Source organism: Apium graveolens, chromosome 4 (assembly GCF_009905375.1).
Source record: "Apium graveolens cultivar Ventura chromosome 4, ASM990537v1, whole genome shotgun sequence".
NCBI classification, from domain to species: domain Eukaryota; kingdom Viridiplantae; phylum Streptophyta; class Magnoliopsida; order Apiales; family Apiaceae; genus Apium; species Apium graveolens.
This window is the reverse complement of record NC_133650.1, coordinates 123796842-123816081: the sequence shown is the minus strand read 5'-3', so window position 1 is coordinate 123816081 and position 19240 is coordinate 123796842. Positions and strand designations below refer to the sequence as shown.

Genomic DNA, 19240 nt, shown 5'->3' with positions numbered 1-19240 from the left:
TCTCAAGTCTAAGGACACTTGTACAACTATCACTCAGTGAACCACTATTTACACGTGAGTAATCTCCATTAGTTGTTCAACTTATCGAGTCATGTTCAGTGAACTTATTCCCTAATAAGCACCTACATACTAGCTATAGTGTCACCACACAAATTCCTATGAGAACATATATCCTCCCGAAGGGAGCAAGCATAGTATTTACCAATCTTTGCGGATCCACTAACATCCGATTAGTTATCCTATGATCATGAACTGTTTAAGTCTAGAGTTGTCATCTTCTAGATCTCACTATTATAATCTCATTATAATTCTAGAAGCTTTACTCTAAACTATGGAGCATCTTATTTAAAACACTTTAAATAGATAAAGCCCATAATAAAAACATAACAAGTCTTTTATTAATTCAAATGAAATCAAATAGGAATACAAGAAAGTTCTTCCTAACTCATCATACATGATTAGATTTAGGACAAACACTTTCAGCTAACATATAAGATAGCGTGTTAATCTCTATTGAAGCGACAGTGAATATAAAGGTTTAGAACTTGCCATACTAGCATAGGTTCATGTATGTGTATGCATGATTCGTAGGTAACTCTAACCGTTTTACTTGCCCTATGTAATCATTATAGATAACTTGTGCTTAAACCGTTATGTTGTCAAATTCTATAGACATATAGGGTCTCAATATAAGTGGTGCCTATTCAGCTTCTATCTCTTTTGTGGATGTCTGGTAGAATGGTACTCGTGCAACGAAAGTTGGCGTTTATCAGTTTTGTGTTATCTGATTGGTGTCATCACCATCACATGCTAAGGTTAAGAACAATGACTTTGAATGAAGTATTTAATGAAGGTAGAATCCCATGTTTGTCATATATAATAATTCAACCTCAATTCTCTTAATTAATGTTATTTAGTATAATCTCTTAGTTTAATAAAAACCCAATTTATTATTTGTCTTAGCATTGAGTGATAACCATACATTGTTGCATAGGTGCATAAATTGAACTTAACCTAAACCAATCTATGTGGCAATGAATCTGATTTATATCTTATCTACTTGCGAACGTGTATACTTACATGAATTTTAGCGCGTGTTTTCGCCCTAACAAGTTTTTGGCGCCGCTGCCGGTGACTCGGTGTTAATTTTTAGTTTATGTGCTTGTCATCAGTGGTCGTTAAAGTTCACTGACTCAGATTCTTTTACTTTCACGGTTTATTTGTTTGTGTTTCAGGTACTCATTACAATAGGAGATCCAGCACCACGAACGAAAGCCTTGCTAGATTTCTCTCAACCCAAGATCAATACATTCAATCTAGCATTGTCAGGCCAGCTATCACAGCTAATACCTTTGAGATCAAGCCTGGTATAATTCAATGGGTACAGACTTCGGTCCAGTTTGGGGGCTCTCCAATGGAAGATCCCAATACGTACATTAGGGATTTCGTAGAGATCTGCGACACCTTCAGGTTCAATGGTGTTTCTGAAGATGCTGTGAAGCTGAGACTGTTCCCATTCTCTCTGAGGGACAAGGCTAAGAGCTGGTTAGACTCTCTACCAGCTGGTTTGATTACTACTTGGGAAGATCTTGCTCAGAAGTTTCTTACTAAATTCTTCCCTATGGCGAAGACAGCTGCAATCAGGAATGCTCTTACTCAATTTGTGCGGCAATCAGGAAAATCTTTATATAAAGCTTGGGAGCGCTACAAGGAGATGCTTAGGAAGTGTCCTCATTATAGAATGCCTGATTGGATGATCATCAATTATTTTTACAATGGTTTGGGAGCACAGTCCAGACCCATGCTCGATGCAGCGGCATGCGGAACATTATGGGCAAAGAGCTATGAGGAAGCTTATGATCTAATTGAACTGATGGCTGCTAATGAATATCAATATCCAGCCCAGAGATTGCCACAGAGCAAGGTAGCAGGAGTTCTTGAAGTGGATACAGCTACGACTATCAATGCTCAACTAAAGGCGTTGTCTATGAAGATCGATTCTCTAGCTAACTATGGTGTTAGGCAGATAATTAGTGTTTGTGAGCTGTGTGCAAGTCCGCATGTGACAGAGCAATGCGTTATATCTAGTGAATCAGCTCAGTTTGTGAGCAACTTTCAGAGATCGCAGCAACCAGTTACAGACACTTATCATCCTGACAACTGGAATCATCCTAACTTCAGCTGGAGCAACAATCGGAATGCGATGCAACAGCCATTCCAGCAGTTTGGATATAAGCTATTCAACCCTCCAGGTTTTCAGAAACAAATTGCACCAAAACAACAACTCCAAATTCAATAACAAAATCATGATGCAGGTCTATCTTCGAATAAAAAATCTGAATTGGAGGTGTTGCGGCTTATGTGCAAAAACCAGGGTCTTATATGCCAAGGCCAGACTATTTCTATCAAGACTCTGGAGAACCAAATAGGGAAAATTGCTAATGCCTTATTGAATCGACCACCGGGAACGCTTCCTAGTGATACAAAAGCAAATCCAGGCAAGAGGGAAGTTGAAGAACAGGTGAACACCATCGCCTTAAGGTCTGGAAAGGTCGCAAGCCCCCAAATTCAGCAAGAAGAAGAGCCTAAAAAATCTCAAGTTTCAGAAAATGCAGTTGTGGCTGAAGAAGAAGTGCAGAATGAAGCAGAGGTGGAACCAAGGAAGACTACTATAGAACACACTCCTCCTGAGGGTAATACAGGGGAGAAACAGATCTATCCTCCACCTCCTTTTCCTAAGAGGTTGTAGAAGAAAAATCTAGATAAGCAGTTTGAGAAGTTTTTGGAGGTGTTCAAGAAACTTCATATCAACATACCTTTCACTGAAGCTCTTGAACAGATGCCTAGCTATGTGAGGTTCATGAAAGGTATTCTCTCTCGGAAAGTGAAGCTCAATGACTTAGAGACCATTGCTCTCACGGAGGAATGCAGTGCTGTGCTGCAACAGAAGTTGCCTCCGAAGCTTAAAGATCCTAGAAGCTTCACTATTCCTTGCACCATTGGAAACTTGTCGTTCGACAAGTGTTTATGTGATTTAGGAGCTAGCATCAATCTGATGCCCTTATCTATCTTCAAGAAACTTGGTCTGCCTGATCCGAAACCAACATACATGTCATTGCAACTAGCTGACCGTTCCATCGCTTATTGACGAGGTATAGTGGAGGATGTCTTGGTTAAGGTGGATAAACTCTTCTTCTCTGCTGAATTTGTAATTCTTGATTTCAAGGAAGTTAAGAAGATTCCCATCATCTTTGAAAGACCATTCTTGGCTACAGGCCAAACTATGATCGATGTGCAAAAATGAAAGCTTTCGATGAAGGTTTACGATCAAAAGGTCACTTTTAATGTGTTCAAGGAAATAAAGTTACCCACAGCTAAAGAGAAGTGCTTTAAAATAGAGCAACTGCAGGGTTTGAATGCACCTCCCTTGAAGAGGAAGTTGGATATGCCATTCGATTCTCTTGGGTTAGCAGAGCTGAAAATTTCTCAGGAGCGTTTTGAACCATTTATTCAAGAAGCTCCCATACTTGAGCTCAACCGAAAGCCAGATCACTTGAGTTATTCATTCTTAGGTGCACCCCATGATAAGGGGTTGGGATATATTTTGGATGATGTAGAGAGTTTCTGGAGGATCTTCCAGTGCCTACAGAGGGTTCTTCTCATGCGCCACAGATAGTTGATAGGTTTAATCTTGGTGATGCAGTACAGGCGAGTGACTAGGCGTATGGAGGCCATGCACAACATTCACCATCATTTTGATGAAGATTTGACATACACTTTCGGTACTGTAGTCCGAGACACTGGTGGCGAGCTTGATTGGCCACCTGATCCTCCACCCGAAGAGGGTGATCTTTCCGACGACTAGGTATGCCTGAAATCCTTATTATTACCTTCAATAAGGACATTGAAAATTTTAAGTTTGGGGATGATAATGTAAGGATTAGTAGTGTGTGTCCATATAGATTGATATAGATTCATATTGCATGTTTAGTTGTACTTCATTCATATTTTTGCATGATTATTCATTTAGGACATATTTTTTTTATTTTTATGTGATTTCATATAGTTGCATTTGCATGCATATTTAGCATGATCCCTTAAGATGAACTATGATATTTGATAAGTTGATGTTGATTTGAGTGTGGTGATGACGAATAGAGGGATGTTTAAGTCCTCATGAATTGATTTGCATGTCAGAAACAAATATTTTCCAAAAGTCTTATAGGGTTGCTTTTGATCTAGATCATGATCATACTTGTTTGTTGTTGAGATTTAATAACTTGGTTATATTTAGAATTTGTGATATTCTCGTAATGACGTAAAAACACTGATTTTTTTATCTGGAGAAAAACTTGGATTTCATTGCTAGTTGTTGTAAGGCTAGGCGTCAAATGGCTAGTAGCCGGCTCATATTTTTATGAGTAGTCTAGGGTTGAATGAGATGGAGCGAAACACACTCATTCAGAAATTGTTGAAAAAAAAAGAAAAAAAAGAGAAAAAAAGAAAAGAAAAAAGTTTGTGTTTATGCATAATTAATCAAGAGTGAGCTCTTCAATACTCGAGTTATTAATTTCTAGGGGACTTCTGCCTAGTGACCTAAGGCTTTTATAGTCTGGGATCCGCTAACCTAACGCTCGCTATATGGGTATTAATGCATAAGTCTTTTGGGACCTCATTCATTGCACGGTCAAATAAACATCTTTGCTATGTGTTCAATAATAGTGTGAATCCTTGTATAACTCTAGTAGAAAAGAGGTGTTGTGAGTCATAATGCGTTTATTGTCTATTCTATTTATAAACTTTTGATTATTTCGATAATAGATAAGTTATGGTTATTGATCTAGTATCGAGAGTATATCTGTTAAGCATCCACACACGCACGTTTCTGGTTTGTGGGTTGGTTTTGTAAGTCATATGTCATAGCCTATTTGTATATTCGAGGATTCAACTCAACTCAAATAAGAATGTAATAAGTAAATAGTGGATCTACCGTCAAAGAGATCTCGCAAAGTAATATCTGTCAAAGGATTCAGGAACAAGGTTCATCTACAGACTTGAGGAATTAATTCACTGGAAGAAGTTCAAGAAATTGATCATGCTTCAGTGATATAAATCAAGATTGTGGATTTAATCAAGTGACAGAGATCTCGTCAGAGTATCATTAATTACAAGGATTTAATCTGAAGAAAATCAAAGTGTCAAAGTCAATACATGAAGAAACGTCACGGAAGTTAGTGACTCATGAACCACACAGTACATCGAGTGTCAACATTGAAGTGGTGGAATTGATTCATAATTGACAGTGATTTTCAGAAGATTTTCAGAAGAATGGTTGCTGCTCAAGATTAGTATTAATTCTCTATTAATTAATTAAGTCATATAATTTAATTAAGAAAATAAATTATATCTGCAAAGATTAATTTATTGATTAATTGAATTAATTGATTAATTAATTCTGAATTAATATTAAGGTTTTTCAGAATTTTAATTGGATTAAAATCTGCATTAAATCAGCAAGACAATTGAAAATGAACTAGCATGACAATCAGGATTGTCATACCGATTGTCATGCCAGGCTATTTTCAATAGTCTCACCGAAAGTTACACTGGGAGGAGGATTGATTTGCTAGTTCATTCTGATAGTCTTGCTAGTTCATTTGATTGTCATACCGAAAGTCTTGCTAGCTGTTGAGATTGTCTTGCTAGTTCAAAGGATAGTCTCACCGAAAGTCCTACCAGCTATGGGATTGTCATTCCAGTTCATTTCATTCGGCTGAATTGATTAAAAGAAGCAGAAGCATTCATTCACATTATCCAACACAGAACACAAAACAAGAACACAGAAAGCAAAAGCAGCCGCCTCTGAAACATTCCATTTTTCATCTGCTTAATTCAAGATCACATTTCTAGTTTGTAAAGTTAAATCCAAACCACTAGAATTATTTATCTTGTTCTTGTGTAACAATCTAGCGGATCAAAATCCCTAGAACTTAATCTCAAATTACGTTTAGAATTTGAATCTTTTTATTACAAAAATAGAAAAAGTTCATGTCGAATTTATTCTAGATTTGTGATAATTAATTTGAGATTAATTCCTTGTAATCGATACAGTTGTTGTAACACCTTTCAAGTTTAATAATATTTTTATTTAACTTGAATTTTGTTTCACATTTTTTATTCCGCATTTAATTCGATTATTCGGTACTGTTTGTATTCAACCCCCCTTCTACAAACACATTGGGACCTAACAATTGGTATCAGAGCCTTCTGATTAACGAACAAATCAAGATCCTAGACTTATGTGATTTTTCAACTCCTTGAATTTTTATTCATTCAAAAATTCATAATGACTTCACAAAAAGTTGGAACCGTTAAAATTCCACAATTTGATAAAGAGAATTATATTATGTGGAAGAAGAAGATGCTCTTGTTTTTACAAGTGGCAAATCCCAGATATTCAAACTTGTTAAAGAAGGGGATAAAAACTCCGATGGTTATTGAACCAGAGGTGATAGTAGATGATGTTGTGATTACCAAAGCTAGAACCTATCCAAAAGAGCCTGAAGATTTTACTCCTGCTGAAAAAGAAGAAGCCTCCTTGGATGCCAGCCTTCAATTAATATTAATTGATTCCCTTGATCCCCTGATGAACAGACATGTGATGAACTGTAAAAATTCCAAACACATGTGGGAAACTATTGAGGTGATTAATGAAGGCACAGAGGAAGTTAGGGAGAACAATTTGGAGATCCTAACCTCTGAGTATGAATATTTTAAATCAAATCCAGGAGAAGGAATTACTGAAGTGTTTGAGAGGTACAATGCGTTGATCAACAACCTGAACATAAATGGGAAATATTATTCAATCAGAGAGGTCAATAAAAAGTTCCTTTTAACACTGCCAACTCATCTTGAACATAAAATCACTGCCATTAGAGAAGCTAGAGATCTGAGTGAGATTTCTTTGGACAGGCTCTATGGAGTGTTAAAAACCTATGAGTTGGAGCAGATTCAACAGAAAGAAGTCTACGGGAAGGATAGAATGGTCAGCACATCTACTGCATTTGTAGCTGAAGGTCAACAACAACAGCAATCTCAATAATTGGAGAGAATGGTACAGTGTTCCAAGGCTGAGGAAAATATGTTAGTAGCAGAATATGATCCTCCTACTACAAATCAATCAAGTGATGATTTTTATTCCTTTGAAGAGCTGGAGCAATTGGAAGATGAGTCAATGGCCCAAATTGTCAAGAGATTCTCCCATGTCAGATTCAAGAGGAATCCCAAGCTTAAGTACAAGTCCAACTACAACAAATTCCAGAAAGGTGGATCTTCATCCTCTAACACCAGCAGTGGTGGATATAAAACAGGGATGGTTGATCGGAGCACCATTAGATGCTATAACTGCAATGAGTTGGGACACTTTGCCACAGAATGTAGGAAGCCAAAGCAAGTAAGAAAGAACTCTGAAAGGGCTTATCTGGAAAAGAGAAGAAGCTGGGATGATACTGACAGTGAAGATGAAGATGAAGGAAATCTTGCTCTATGGCTATTGATGGGAAAGCTTCATCATCAAGAATAGAGGTAAAACTTTTTGATGCTGAAATGGTTTATCATCTAAGAGGTAACTTAGATTGTGCACGTCGTGATAATGAACTGTTAAGTTTACATATCACAGACCTTGAGAAAGAGGTCAATGAATTAAGACTTGTGCACATTAATCAAGACAAATTAAAAGAACAAGTATCTTTTCTAGAGAATAGAGTTGACTGTTATAGAAAACTCGAAACTATTCTCAAAGACAAGATCACCGGTCTTGAGACTAAGGTTAGAGCCTACTTCAATTCTTGTTCGAAGGCTAAAGAGTTCTACAGTAAGCAATCTGTTAATCAAACATCTGGAATAGGTTATGATTACAATGTTGCTATTGGAGAATTAGGCATAAACTCCCCTCCTCGTGTCTGTGCTAAAGGGAGGGAAGTACCACATGTGCTTAAGGGTGTTGATGAACCCCTCTATAAACCATCAATTGCTGAACCATTTGATGCGACCTCTTCTGTTATTCAAGAAGAAATACGTGCTGAAGATCTTGCTAATGAGAAGGTTGTTTCCAAGTCGAGTGTGTCGAAAGTTCCAGTCAAAGTTATGAAAGCAACTGAGACTAACTCAGATACACATGAGTTGGATAACAAAAATGCCATATCTACCATGCATAAATTGCCTGCTATTAATATCTCTCATAAAGCATGTGATATTTCTAATTGTATGTCTTGTGTTTTTAATATGATGTATGCTTATTTTAATGGTAAGCATGTTTCTAATGATAAGACTACTCCTCGTCAGCATGTGAATAACAAGAAGCATGATAGGTCTAAGACTGCTAGTCCTTCTAAGGCTAGAAAGGAGACATTTGTGCCTAAGCTTAAACAGAAATTTGTTAAAGCTATTTACAAGGTCAAATGTTCAGTCATTGAGAAAGTTGAGACCATTAAAGTTAAAAATGATGTTTTGCCTAAAAAAGGACAATTCTACAAGTATGCCGGGCCCAACCAAGTTTGGGTTCCGAAGAAGGTCTAATCCATTTGTAGTGCAGGGCATTAAACAGGTATAACCGGTAGTGTGGATTCTTGACAGTGGATCATCAAGACATATGACCGGAGATAGAGCCCTGCTATCAAATGTGGTTGAGAAAGTTGGCCCCATGGTTACCTTTGGAGATAACAGCAAAGATTTATCTAAGGGATATGGCTGTTTGCAAGCTGGTAATGCTATCATTGAACTTGTAAATAGTTTCTATAGTTTTGCTATATTTATATAAGTTTTTATTTGTATTTTCTGTAATTATAAATATTATATGATATATGAAATTGTATGTTGATATCTTGTTGATAGATAATTGGTATTTAATTCATTGATATTTGTTTTTATTATTATTATTTGTATTGTATTATTTTTTTTATTTTATTTTTATTTTATTTTAAATTTTATGCAACATAACAATTAGTATCTAAAGTACTTGACAAGTATCGGTCAATGATATGTTGTTAACATTATGTTGCAGACATTTATAAGCTTTTGACATGAATGAGAATTACTTAGACTTTACCCTAAGTGATCAATGTTTTATCTAAAACTCATTCATATTAAAAAAAACAAAATCAAACTTCTTTCTACATTAGTGATTTCTTATTTCATGTAAAATCCTTTGAAATCACTATTGTACATCATTAATCTCAAAAGATTAAATGTATAATTTTCATTCATTATACATCTTAAATACATTTTATCTCTATAGTGCCATATATTCTGTGTTACAGGTTCAGTCTCCAATGACTTTCTTTCGTTGACAGTCATGAGGTTGAAAACCCACAACATCTATCCAGATTGTAAAGACAAACACAGAAACAGAACCAACCAACACTCTCTTACCACTAAATGTAGTATGAATGAGTGTGAGGGAGATAGTGCCTTAGTGCACCACATAAGGAAGGTTCTGTAGTCAACCCAGTAGCTCTGTCTCCTACATAGATGAGTAGTATTTAAACCGAGACAACTGCTAGCCCCTATACATCTTCTCAAAAAGATGTAATGGCTGAAAAAGCACAAAAACAGTTACTAGATTCATTCTCTCAACAGGGTGCGTCTATTGAATTTTTCCTGTCAGCCAAGGCATCCGATGTAGTGTCACCACTTCAAACATAAACAATTCTTGATGCACAAGGAGAGGTTACACACACAAAGGATGAGTTGACGGAAACAAGAGTTTCGACCATTTTAAGGTCAGATTCGATTGTTTAAGGTTCGTTAATGGACCAATTGCCTTTACAGGTGTTAGGAGAGGATACTGATCCAAAAGCCATATGTCAGTGGTCAGTGTCTACCTCCCCAGGCTTAAATCCCCTGGATGCATCTGCGGATAGTGGATCTGACATAGGTGCAGATCGGCAACTTGTTGACAATGATTCAGATATTACCTGATGAGTCACAAGGAAATGTCTTCATAGACATTAGAAGGGAACTTTGATCTTTATGCTAAATTTGTTGGATCATTGTTTACCTTCCCAGAATTCAAATCTGGAACCCTAAAAGGGAAATTTAGCAACTTGTAGATTATGACTCAGATTCATCTGACGAGTTTAACAAGGATGGGGATTTGCGAACTCCCATTGCACCACCTGTGACCTCCTTAAGGATGGCTAAGGTGATTTTCCTTGCAGGTACAGCTGGATTATGGAGCTATGAGAGAAGAGTGATACACTTGTGAGAATGAGTGTAAACACGAGTGGAGAGAAGAGTGAAACACATGTGAGGTACACTTAAACAGAATCACACACTCACAGTGAGGAAGAAAGAGAAACTACTTGTTATTTCTTTTCCAACCAAGTGAAATATGAGAACTCCTTCAGACGACGGCATACATTCCTTTTTTAAGGGGGAGATAAAAGCTTAAGTAATAGTTTGGAGGATTCCTCAACTAAGGGGGAGAAATAGCAGGGAGGAAGAAAAAGATCCTACATATGTACACTACACCACAACATTGTTGTTTGTAACTACGGATCCTATTGTACGGGAGAGGTGGTAAACACAAGGTGATTTTCTAGTAAGGGAAGAAGCTATTTTCAAAAGGGGAGTACCATTGGTTTTTATCTGCGGATCCTATTGTACGGGAGAGGTGGTAAACGAAGGTGATCTTCTTTAATCAGTTGATTCTCATAGGGGGAGAAGCAAGAGAGATATGGGCTTCTCAACAGGAAATGTGGTTGTACAAATGAAGATGGAACTACTTGAAGATATGTTCAGTCTAGAGGAACATCTACTTGGAATCTGGAAAATGTTAAATCTAGTCCAGAACTTTTCTACTATTTACTTTGCATTTCTTTTTATATCTTTTTCTTATTTGTTAGTTGAGTTATCCTCTAGGTATTTGTGTGTTATTGTCTAACAAACAAATAGGGGGAGATTGTAAGTCATATGTCATAGCCTATTTGTATATTCGAGGATTCAACTCAACTCAAATAAGAATGTAATAAGTAAATAGTGGATCTACCGTCAAAGAGATCTCGTAAAGTAATATCTGTCAAAGGATTCAGGAACAAGGTTCATCTACAGACTTGAGGAATTAATTCACTGGAAGAAGTTCAAGAAATTGATCATGCCTCAGTGATATAAATCAAGATTGTGGATTTAATCAAGTGACAGAGATCTCGTCAGAGTATCATTAATTACAAGGATTTAATCTGAAGAAAATCAAAGTGTCAAAGTCAATACATGAAGAAACGTCACAGAAGTTAGTCACTCATGAACCAGACAGTACATCGAGTGTCAACATTGAAGTGGTGGAATTGATTCATAATTGACAGTGATTTTCAGAAGATTTTCAGAAGAATGGTTGCTGCTCAAGATTAGTATTAATTCTCTATTAATTAATTGAGTCATATAATTTAATTAAGAAAATAAATTATATCTGAAAAGATTAATTTATTGATTAATTGAATTAATTGATTAATTAATTCTGAATTAATATTAAGGTTTTTCAGAATTTTAATTGGATTAAAATCTGCATTAAATCAGCAAGACAATTGAAAATGAACTAGCATGACAATCAGGATTGTCATACCAATTGTCATGCCAGGCCATTTTCAATAGTCTCACCGAAAGTTACACTGGGAGGAGGATTGTCTTGCTAGTTCATTCTGATAGTCTTGCTAGTTCATTTGATTGTCATACCGAAAGTCTTGCTAGCTGTTGAGATTGTCTTGCTAGTTCAAAGGATAGTCTCACCGAAAGTCCTACCAGCTATGGGATTGTCATTCCAGTTCATTTTATTCAGCTGAATTGATTAAAAGAAGCAGAAGCATTCATTCACATTATCCAACACAGAACACAAAACAAGAACACAGAAAGCAAAAGCAGCCGCCTCTGAAACATTCCATTTTTCATCTGCTTAATTCAAGATCACATTTCTAGTTTGTAAAGTTAAATCCAAACCACTAGAATTATTTATCTTGTTCTTGTGTAACAATCTAGCGGATCAAAATCCCTAGAACTTAATCTCAAATTGCGTTTAGCATTTGAATCTTTTTATTACAAAAATAGAAAAAGTTCATGTCGAATTTATTCTAGATTTGTGATAATTAATTTGAGATTAATTCCTTGTAATCGATACAGTTGTTGTAACACCTTTCAAGTTTAATAATATTTTTATTTAACTTGAATTTTGTTTCACATTTTTTATTCCGCATTTAATTCGATTATTCGGTACTGTTTGTATTCAACCCCCCCTTCTACAAACACATTGGGACCTAACAGGTTTGTAGGATTTATTCGAACTCTGTTTCAAGTTATGGCATTCTTAGAGGCATTGGCTTATTCATTTGGTTATGGTTATTCTGAGGGGATCGATTGCATTATCATTTAGTTGCATTCACGTAGTTGCATTCATGTATTAGGATTGTTTTGTAGTTTTGAGTCTGCTTATGCTTGAGGACAAGCATCGATTCAAGTTTGGGGGTGTGATAAGTGGATTTTATATCCACTTGGAATGCTTTATTACAAGTTAAATTGGTGTTTTGGACTCAAGTTGTTGGTATTTTGATGTGTTTTTGTGTTATTGCATTTAAGGTATCAGTTATATGAAGAAATGAGCTTTTAAAGGAAATATGATATAAAGTGATCAGAATTGGAAGCCAAGGCCATTTTCAGGTTGTAGAGAATCTCAATAGCTTCGCGTGGGCAGTTGAATCGCCTAATTCTGACGAGTAGAATTCAAGTTATGGCCAAAACAAGATTCATCAGAAATTTTTCCAGACAGGAGCTGAACGCCCGCTTAGGAGAGCTTAGCGGCCGCCCGGAGAGCTGAGCGCCCGCCCAGAGAGCTGAGCGCCCGCCCAAGGCGCGGCTGGTCGCTGATTTCGCTGAAAAAGCCTTTTAAGTGGAATTTGACGATTTTAAGGGTCCAGGTCCACTAGGGGCGTATATATACTTAAAAAAAAGGTTTTCATCATCCGGGAAGATTGGGATACCAAGGAGAAGACCTAGAAGCACAGAACAACTCCGAAAAAGAATATATTGTTTTCAACTTGTGATTCTTTGAATTAGTTGTAACTTTGGATGCTCGTTTTCATTCTTGTTGAACCTAGATCTCGTTTATTCATACTTTAATTATTATTCAGTTTATTAAGACCTTGTTTTATACCATGATTTCATGGAACCCATGGTGACGATAAGTTCGATTATGGGATAATCGTTGTCATGGGGTTCTAGCAGATTTACTTATGGATTTCAATAATTAATTGTTTTGATATCTTGGTGTATGGTGATTGTATGATATCCCAGTATTGGTTGTGCCTATTCATCTTATGTGTGTAGCTAACATATAAGATAGCGTGTTAATCTCTATTGAAGATCTTGAGATTTAGAACTTTCCATGCTAGCATAGGTTCATGTATGTGTATGCATGATTCGTAGGTAACTCTAACTATTTTACTTGCCCTATGTAATCAAGATAGATAACTTATGCTTAAACCGTTATGTTGTCAAATTCTATAGACATATAGGGTCTCAATATAATTGGTGCCTATTCAGCTTCTATCTCTTTTGTGGATGTCTGGTAGAATGGTACTCGTACAACGAAAGTTGGCATTTATCAGTTTCGTGTTATCTGATTAGTGTCATCACCATCACATGCTAAGGTTAAGAACAATAAGGCTATTGAATGAAGTAGTAATGAAGTTAGGAACCCATGTTTGTCATATGTAGTAATTCAACCTCAATTCTCTTAGTTAATGTTATTTAGTATAATCTCTTAGTTTAATAAAAACCTAATTTGTTATTTATCTTAGCATTGAGCGATAACCATACATTGTTGCATAGGTGCATAAATTGAACTTAACCTAAACCAGTCTCTGTGGGAACGAATCTGATTTATATCTTATACTACTTGCGAACGCGTATACTTGCATGAATATTAGCGCGTGTTTTCGCCCTAACAAGTTTTTGGCGCCGCTGCCGGGGACTCGGTGTCAATTTTTAGTTTATGTGCTTGTCATCAGTGGTCGTTAAAGTTCACTAACTCGGATTCTTTTTCTTTCACGGTTTATTTGTTTGTGTTTCAGGTACTCATTACAATGGGAGATCCAGCAGCACGAACGAGAGCCTTGATAGAGTTTTCTCAACCCAAGATCAATGACATTCAATCTAGCATTATCCGGCCAGCTATCACAGCTAATACCTTTGAGATCAAGTCTGACATAATTCAATGGGTGAGGAATTCAATCCAGTTTTGGGGTTCTTCAATGGAAGATCCCAATAAGCACATTAGGGATTTCACTGAGATCTGCGACACCTTCAAGTTCAACGGTGTTTCCTGAAGATGCTATGAAGCTGAGACTGTTCCCATTCTCTCTGAGGGAAAAGGCTAAGAGCTGGTTACACTCTCTACCAGCTGGTTTGATTACTAATTGGGAAGATCTTGCTCAGAAGTTTCTTACTAAATTCTTCCTTATGGCGAAGACAGCTGTAATCAGGAATGCTCTTACTCAGTTTGCGCAGCAATCAGGAGAATCTTTCTATGAAGCTTGGGAGCACGAAAAGGAGATGCTTAGGAAGTGTCCTCATCATGGAATGCCTGATTGGATGATCATCACTTGTTTTTACAATGGGTTGGGAGCACAGTCCAAACCCATGCTCGATGCAGCAGCAGGAGGAGCATTATGGGCAAAGACCTATAAGGAAGCTTATGATCTTATTGAACTGATGGCTGCTAATGAATATCAGTATTCAACCCAGAGATGTCCACAGGGCAAGGTAGCAGGAGTTCTTGAAGTGGATACAGCTACGGTTATCACTGCTCAACTAAAGGCGTTGTCTATGAAGATCGATTCTCTGGCTAACTATGGTGTTAAGCAGATAATTAGTGTTTGTGAGCTATGTGCAGATCCGCATGTGACGGAGCAATGTGCTATATCTATTGACTCAGCCCAGTTTGTGAGCAACTTTCAAAGATCGCAGCAACCAGTTCCAGACACTTATCATCCTGACAACTGGAATCATCCTAATTTCAGCTGGAGCAACAATCAGAATACGATGCAACAGCCGTTCCAGCAGTTTGGAAATAAGCTGTTCAACCCTCCTGGTTTTCAGCAACAAATTACACCAAAACAACAAACTCATGGTGCATGTCTATCTTCGAATGAAAAATCGAATTAGAGGAGTTGCGGCTTATGTGCAGAAACCAGGCTCTTATATGCCAAAGCCAGGCTATTTCTATCAAGACTCTGGAGAACCAAATAGGACAAATTGCTAATGCCTTATTGAATCGACCACCAGGAACGCTTCCTAGTGATACAGAACCCAATCCAGGCAAGAGGGAAGTTGAAGAACAGGTGAACGCCATCACCTTAAGGTCTGGAAATGTCGCAAGTCCCAAAATTCAGCAAGTCGAAGAGCCTGACAAGTCTCAAGTTCTAGAATCTGAAGTTGTGGCTGAAGAAGAAGTGTAGAAGGAAGTAGAGGTGAAACCAAGGGAGACTATTGTGGAACACACTCCTCTTGAGGATAATACAGGGGAGAAACAGATCCATCCTCCACCTCCTTTTCCTAAGAGGCTGCAGAAGAAAAAGCTGGATAAGAAGTTTGAGAAATTTTTGTAGGTGTTCAAGAAACTTCATATCAACATACCTTTCACTGAAGCTCTTGAACAGATGCCTAGCTATGCGAGGTTTATGAAAGGTATTCTCTCTCGGAAAGTGAAGCTCGATGACTTAGAGACCGTTGCTCTAACGGAGGAATGCAGAGCTGTGCTGTAACAAAAGTTGCCTCCGAAGCTTAAAGATCCTGGAAGCTTCACTATTCCTTGCACTATCGGAAACTTATCATTCGACAAGTGTTTATGTGATTTAGGAGCTAGCATCAATCTGATGCCCTTGTCTATCTTCAAGAAGCTTGGTCTGCCTGATCCGAAACCAACATACATGCCATTGCAACTAGCTGACCGTTCCATCGCTTATCCACGAGGTATAGTGGAGGATGTCTTGGTCAAGGTGGATAAACTCTTCTTCCCTGCTGGCTTTGTAATTCTTGATTTCGAGGAAGATAAGAAGATTCCCATCATCTTGGGAAGACCATTCTTGGCTATAGGCCGAACTATGATCGATGTGCAAAAAGGAGAGCTTTCGATGAAGGTTTACGATCAAAAGGTCACTTTTAATATGTTCAAGGAAATAAAGTTACCCACAGCTAAAGAAGAGTGCTTTAAAGTAGAGCAACTGCAGGTTTTGAAAGCACCTCCATGGAAGAGGAAGTTGGATATGCCCTTCGATTCTCTTGCGTTAGCAGAGCTGAAAATTTCTTAGGAGCGTCTCGAGCCGTCTATTAAAGATGCTCCCACACTTGAGCTCAACCGAAAGCCCGATCACTGGAGTTATTCATTCTTAGGTGCACCCCCTGAAGAGGGGTTGGGATATATCTTTGATGATGTAGAGGGTAGCCGAACGGATCCTCCAGTGCCTACAGAGGGTTCTTCTCATGTGCAGCAGGTAGTTGATAGGACTGGTGTTGGTGATGAGCAGTACAGGCGAGTAATTAGGCGTATGGAGGCCATGTGTTAGGGCGAAAATACGTGCTAATAATACACGCAAGTATACGCATTCGCAAGTAATATCGAATACTTTCTGGTTCATTCCCACAGAGACTCAAACTAATTATGTTCAATTACACTCACTCACCAATGTATGATTACTTCTCAATGTTAAAACAATAACACTTAGAATTGATTAACTAATTATTAACTACAATTAACTACGAGAATTAAGCACTTAATTAAAAGTTAAATTAACAATATTAAAACACACATGAGATCACAACTTCATTACTACTTCCTTCAATAGTCATTGTTATTACCCTTAGCATGCAACAATGATGATATTAATCGAACAACACGAAACTGATAAAAGCCAACTTTCATTGTACTAATACCATTCTACCAAACATACATAATTAAGATAGAAGTCGAATAGGCATCAATTATGTTGAGTCCCTATATGTCTACAGAAATTGACAACATAACGATTTAAGCACAAGTTATTCCTTTTGATTACATAGGGCGAATAAAATGGTTAGAGTTACCCACTAATCATGCATACTCATACATGAACCTATGCTAGCATGGCAAGTTCTAAATCTCAAGGTCCACTGTCGCTTCAGAAGAGATTAACAACCTATCTTATATGTTCGTGACGCACATAAGACGAATAAGCACAACCAATACTAGATATCATACAATCATCACACACTAAGGTATTAAACAACTAACTAAAGAATTCCATAGTAAATTCGTTACGACCCCATGATCACGATTAGCCCATGATAGAGATTGAAGGCAATAGTTTTGCCCTAAAGATTGGAGGCACTACTTGTATGGAGAGAAGTGCGAGATTTACACAAGCCATAAGTGCTCTAGTGCATTTTCACGCAGAAAGAGCTCAACATGCACCAGAGGAGGTGGTTAGAGCTAATCAAGGATTACAATTATGAGATTCTTTATCATCCAGGGAAAGCCAAAATGGTGGCTAATGCAAAAAGGGAAGAAGATTGCTCGGATCAGTCCTTGGGATAACAGCCCTTCTCCGTACCGGACCATCCAAGTCTATGACAGTAGGAGGATTTCTCCCCCTAGGGGGTATCTGGGGTCTAGTGGTCTGGTGCGCCTCCAAGTCGCGCCTCAGCCTTTGGATCTCAGCCTCATGAGCCCTTATCCTTTCCTGCACTTCTTGGGGATTCGCTTTTTGGGTGCTTTGAGGGCATTGTCTTCCATCGGCCATCGGCTCTTTACCAGGACACCTCCTTCTTGGGGCCACTTCATCATCCGAAGATTCGGAGTCTCTCTCAGTGTAAGGACCAGAAAATTCCCGATCCTCGGGGATAGGAGCCAAACCTCGTATATAGGGGGCGATTGCCCTCGTGCTTCACTTCGCCCAGCATGTCCACTTCCTTGAATAGTTGGGGGAGTCGTCCCTTGTGGCTGAGGTTGAGTAGCCCCTATCTGGGCTTCCGCTTGAGTAGATGCATAAGTTGAGTGGGGAGGAATCTCCACGGTTGACGAAATCACCTGGGTTGTCCCTGATGGTGTTCCTTCCTCCAGAGCTCTAATTATTCTCCGTGTTCTCGCCATGGTTGTTGTTGTGCTTTCCCACAGACGGCGCCAAATGTTATGGATTAAAAATTAATATATATGATTGTTGTATTTAGTACTAAGGAACGTGAGCTTCAAGGCTCGATTTGGCTGCTCTCGTGTTTCGTAGCTTAACTCTGCCTTTACGAGATGCCTACGTATCTCTGTGAATTAGAGAATCAAGCCAAAAAATGTTGTTCTGAATTGTGGGGTGAGGCCCCTTATATAGATGGGGGGGGTCTTTAAATTGGACTTGGTATAGGAGACTTGGTGGGCAAGTCTCATAATTAGAATGGACTTTGGAGTCCTAGATAGTAGGAAACTGATTCCTTATCCTTTTAGGTCCCCTTGAGGCTAATCTGCAAGGATTTATATCCTTATCGGGACTCTTCTCAATAGCTGATTTTTCCCTTATTAATTAATTACGAAATTAATTAATAATATACAGGGTTTTTGGGCCTTCTTTGTTCCATCTGGCCTGATCTGGTCTATCAGGCCTGATCAACATGTTAACCTTTCTGGTCTGAATATCATACATCTTCTTATTGGGCCTTGCAGCCCAAACTGTAATATTTAATTATATAATCGAGATTTATTTATCCCTATCATAAGCACCTACATACTAGCTATAGTGTCACCACACAAATGTCTATGAGAACAGACATCCTTCATAATAAAGCAAGCATAGTATGTACCGATCTTTGCGGATTATTAATTACCAGTTAGTAATCCTACGACCAGGAACTATTTAAGTTTAGAGTTATCATCTTTTAGGTCTCATTATTATGATCTCATCACAATCCATAAAAAGCTTTACTCTAAACTGTGGTATATCTTATTTAAACATTTAAATAGATAGAGCCCGCAATAAAAACAAAACAAGTCTTTTATTAATATCAATGAAATCAAAACAGATTACATAAAAGTTATTCCTAAATCCTCATACATGATTGGATTTAGGACATATCTCTTTCACAGGAGAGCTGAGCGCCCGCCCAGAGAGCTGAGCGGCCGCCCAAGGCGCGGCCGGTGGCTAATTTCGCTGAAAAAGCCTTTTTGAGTGGAATTTGA

At 37.9% G+C, this 19240-nt stretch overlaps 2 non-coding genes across 2 annotated transcripts; both read right to left on the bottom strand.

The window, feature by feature from the left end:
* Positions 1–1638: 1638 nt before the first annotated feature.
* Positions 1639–1743, bottom strand: LOC141722658 (small nucleolar RNA R71). Its single transcript, XR_012575665.1, has one exon. It is a non-coding gene; the product is annotated as a small nucleolar RNA R71 (small nucleolar RNA).
* A 12774-nt stretch (positions 1744–14517) lies between these two features.
* Positions 14518–14624, bottom strand: LOC141722035 (small nucleolar RNA R71). Its single transcript, XR_012575070.1, has one exon. It is a non-coding gene; the product is annotated as a small nucleolar RNA R71 (small nucleolar RNA).
* Between the last annotated feature and the right edge of the window lie 4616 nt (positions 14625–19240).